The sequence below is a fragment of the Oncorhynchus mykiss genome, chromosome 9 (genome assembly GCF_013265735.2).
Source record: "Oncorhynchus mykiss isolate Arlee chromosome 9, USDA_OmykA_1.1, whole genome shotgun sequence".
NCBI classification, from domain to species: domain Eukaryota; kingdom Metazoa; phylum Chordata; class Actinopteri; order Salmoniformes; family Salmonidae; genus Oncorhynchus; species Oncorhynchus mykiss.
This window is the reverse complement of record NC_048573.1, coordinates 40,115,544-40,120,480: the sequence shown is the minus strand read 5'-3', so window position 1 is coordinate 40,120,480 and position 4,937 is coordinate 40,115,544.

Below are 4,937 nucleotides of genomic sequence, written 5' to 3'. Positions count from 1 at the left end.
GAAGTTGATATTTATACAGGACATCGGCTACCGCCCCCGCCTACCGTCAACCAATCATGTCAATTCGGAGCTATGGGGAGCAGGGTATTTGAGCAGAGTTGAGCGGTCGCATATCCCGCTCATCGCTCTGAGAGAAAAGATCTCTGCCACGGCCCCCCCGGGAAACCCGGGGGGGCAACCCAGACAGGAAGATCACATCAGTGACTCAACCCACTCAAGTGCCGCACCCCTCCTAGGGACGGCATGAAAGAGTAGGCCAGTGACTCAGCCCCTGTAATAGGGTTAGAGGCAGAGAATCCCTGTGGAAAGAGGGGAACCGGCCAGGCAGAGACAGCAAGGGCGGTTCGTTGCTCCAGAGCCTTTCCGTTCACCTTCACACTCCTGGGCCAGACTACACTCAATCATATGACCCACTGAGTCTTCAGTAAAGACTTAAAGGTTGAGACGAGTTTGCGTCTCTCACATGGGTAGGCAGACCATTCCATAAAAATTGAGCTCTATAGGAGAAAGCCCTGCCTCCAGCTGTTTGCTTAGAAATTCTAGGGACAATTAGGAGGCCTGCTTCTTGTGACCGTAGCGTACGTGTAGGTATGTAATGCAGGACCAAATCAGAGAGATAGGTAGGAGCAAGCCCATGTAATGCTTTGTAGGTTAACAGTAAAACCTTGAAATCAGCCCTTGCCTTGACAGGAAGCCAGTGTAGGGAGGTTAGCACTGGAGTAATATGATCATATTTTTTGGTTCTAGTCAGGATTCTAGCAGCCCTATTTAACACTAACTGAAGTTTATTTAGTGCTTTATCCGGGTAGCCGGAAAGTAGAGCATTGCAGTAGTCTAACCTAGAAGTAACAAAAGCATGGATACATTTTTCTGCATCATTTTTGGACAGAAAGTTTCTGATTTTTGCAATGTTACGTAGATGGAAAAAAGCTGTCCTTGAAACAGTCTTGATATGTTCTTCAAAAGAGAGATCACGGTCCAGAGTAATGCCGAGGTCCTTCACAGTTTTATTTGAGACGACTGTACAACCATCAATATTAATTGTCAGATTCAACAGAAGATCTCTTTGTTTCTTGGGACCTAGAACAAGCATCTCTGTTTTGTCCGAGTTTAAAAGTAGAAAGTTTGCAGCCATCCACTTCCTTATGTCTGAAACACAGGCTTCTAGCGATGGCAATTTTGGGGCTTCACCATGTTTCATTGAAATGTACAGCTGTGTGTCATCCGCATAGCAGTGAACGTTAACATTATGTTTTCGAATGACATCCCCAGGAGGTAAAATATATAGTGAAAACAATAGTGGTCTTCAAACGGAACCTTGAGGAACACCGACATTTACAGTTGATTTGTCAGAGGACAAACCATTCAGAGACAAACTGATATCTTTCCGACAGATAAGATCTAAACTAGGCCAGAACTTGTCCGTGTAGACCAATTGGGGTTTCCAATCTCTCCAAAAGAATGTGGTGATCGATGGTATCAAAGGACAGATGCAGAGCCTCGGTCTGATGCCATTAAAAGGTAATTTACCACCTTCACAAGTGCAGTCTCAGTGCTATGATGGGGTCTAAAACCAGACTGAAGCATTTCGTATACATTGTTTATCTTCAGGAAGGCAGTGAGTTGCTGCGCAACAGCCTTTTCTAAAAATTTTGAGAGGAATGGAAGATTCGATATAGGCAGATAGTTTTTTATATTTTCTGGGTCAAGGTTTGGCATTTCAAGAGAGGCTTTAATACTGCCACTTTTAGTGAGTTTGGTACACATCTGGTGGATAGAGAGACGTTTATTATGGTCACCATAGGAGGGCCAAGCACAGGAAGCAGCTCTTTCAGTAGTTTAGTTGGAATAGGGTCCAGTATGCAGCTTGAAGGTTTTAGAGGCCATGATTATTTTCATCATTGTGTCAAGAGATATAGTACTAAAACACTTGAGTGTCTCTCTTGATCCTAGGTCCTGGCAGAGTTGTGCAGACTCAGGACAACTGAGCTTTGAAGGAATACGCAGATTTAAATCCGTCCGTAATTTGCTTTCTAATAATCATGATCGTTCATTAATTTATTACTGCTGAAGTGAAAGCCATCCTCACTTGGGGAATGCTGTTTTTTAGTTAGCTTTGCGACAGTATCAAAAATACATTTCGGATTGTTCTTATTTTCCTCAATTAAGTTGGAAAAATAGGATGATCGAGCAGCAGTAAGGGCTCTTCGATACTGCACGGTACTGTCTTTCCAAGCTAGTCGGAAGACTTCCAGTTTGGCGTGGCGCCATTTCCGTTCCAATTTTCTGGATGCTTGCTTCAGAGCTCGGGTATTTTCTGTATACCAGGGAGAAAATTTCTTATGAGAAATGTTTTTAGTTTTTAGGGGTGCAACTGCATCTAGGGTATTGCGTAAGGTTAAATTGAGTTCCTCAGTTAGGTGGTTAACTGATTTTTGTCCTCTGACGTCCTTGGGTAGGCAGAGGGAGTCTGGAAGGGCATCAAGGAATCTTTGTGTTGTCTGTGAATTTATAGCACAACTTTTGATGCTCCTTGTTTGGGGTCTGAACAGATTATTTGTTGCAATTGCAAACGTAATAAAATGGTGGTCCGATCGTCCAGGATTATGAAGAAAAACATTAAGATCCACAACATTTATTCCATGGGAAAAAACTATGTCCAGAGTATGACTGTGACAGTGAGTAGATCCAGAGTCTTGTTGGACAAAACCCACTGATTGATGATGGCTCCGAAAGCCTTTTGGAATGGGTCTGTGGACTTTTCCATGTGAATATTAAAGTCACCAAAAATTAGAATATTATCTGCTATGACCACAAGGTCCGATAGGAATTCAGGGAACTCAATGAGGAACGCTGTAAATGGCCCAGGAGGCCTGTAAACAGTAGCAATAAAAAGTGATTGACTAGGCTGCATAGATTTCATGACGAGAAGCTCAAAAGATGAAAACTTCATTTTTTTTTTTTGTAAATTGAAATTTGCTATCGTAAATGTTAGCAACACCTCCGCCTTTGCGGGATGCACGGGGGATATGGTCACTAGTGTAACCAGGAGGTGAGGCCTCATTTAACACAGTAACTTCATCAGGCTTAAGCCATGTTTCAGTCAGGCCAATCACATCAAGATTAGGATCAGTGATTAGTTCATTGACTATAATTGCCTTTGAAGTAAGGGATCTAACATTAAGTAGCCCTATTTTGAGATGTGAGGTATCACGATCTCTTTCAATAATGACAGGAATGGAGGAGGTCTTTATCCTAGAGAGATTGCTAAGGCGAACACAGCCATGTTTAGTTTTGCCCAACCCAGGTTCGAGGCACAGACACGGTCTCAATTGGGATAGCTGAGCTGACTACACTGACTGTGCTAGTGGCAGACTCCACTATGCTGGCAGGCTGGCTAACAGCCTGCTGCCTGGCCTGCACCCTATTTCATTGTGGAGCTAGAGGAGTTAGAGCCCTGTCTATGTTGGTAGATAAGATGAGAGCACCCCCTCCAGCTAGGATGGAGTCCGTCACTCCTCAGCAGGCCAGGCTTGGTCCTGTTTGTGGGTGAGTCCCAGAAAGAGGGCCAATTATCTACAAATTGTATCTTTTGGGAGGGGCAGAAAACAGTTTTCAACCAGCGATTGAGTTGTGAGACTCTGCTGTAGAGCTCATCACTCCCCCTAACTGGGAGGGGGCCAGAGACAAATGTGTCTGTGTGGCAGTGGGGCAAGAAAACGTTTGTGGTTACAAAAGTATCCATTCATCACAAGACAAGGGTTTAGCTGTCCTAAAGTTAACTACATTTCCAAGAAGAAATCCTAAAATATTAATATTTCTTCTGAACTTTTTTCTTAGGAAAAACTTAAGAGGAATAGCAACTTTGCTTAACTTTCTTCTTAAATCTATAGTTAAGGACAAAATGGCAGTTAAGAAGAAATGTATTCTTATGAAAGTTTTGTGAATCCGGGCCCAGGTGACTAACTCATGATGCTGGATGACAGAATGCCAAGAATGTGCAAAGCTGTTATCAAGGCAAAGGGTGGCTACTTTGAAGAATCTCAAATGTAAAACATATTTTAATTTGTTTAACACTTTTTTGGTTCAAAATTGTGCTCTCTCCTCAAACAATAGCATGGTATTATTTCAATGTAATAACTACTGTAAATTGGAAAGTGCAGTTAGATTAACAAGAATTTAAGCTTTCTGCCAATATCAGATATGTCTATGTCCTGGGAAAGTTTCTTGTTACTTACAACCTTGTGCTTTTCGCATTAGCCTTCGTTAGCTCAACCGTCCCGTGGAAGGGACACCGATCCCGAAGGTTAACGGCAAGATAATGGCATTCATTGCCCTTGACAATCAACCATTCTCTGTCGTGGAGAATGTTGGCTTTCGCCGACTGGTCGAGCACCTCGAGCCCTGGTACACACTACCAAGTAGGCGCTGTTTTTCAGATGTTGCTTTTATGCTCTTTTGTGCAACCAGTATCTCTACTTGCGCATCATCATCTGCTCATTTATTACTCCGGTGTTAATCTGCTAAATTGTAATTATTCGCTGCTATGGCCTATTTATTGCCTACCTCCTCATGCCTTTTGCACACACTGTATATAGACTTTAATTATTTTCTACTGGGTCATTGACTTGTTTATTGTGTTATTGGCTTGTTGATTGTTTATTCCATGTGTAATTGTGTTGTTGTCTATGTCACACTGCTTTGCTTTATCTTGGCCAGGTCGCAGTTGTAAATAAGAACTTGTTCTCAACTAGCCTACCTGGTTAAATAAAGGTGAAATTAAATAAATAAATAAATGTTTGAGACTTGGAAAATCCCCAAGAACAAAGTACACGCTGTGCTACGTGATAATGCACGTAACATGACAAAGGCTTTGGAAGAATCTAGAGTCGTCAGTTTGCCATGCATGGCACACACTCTGCAACCGGCTATGAACG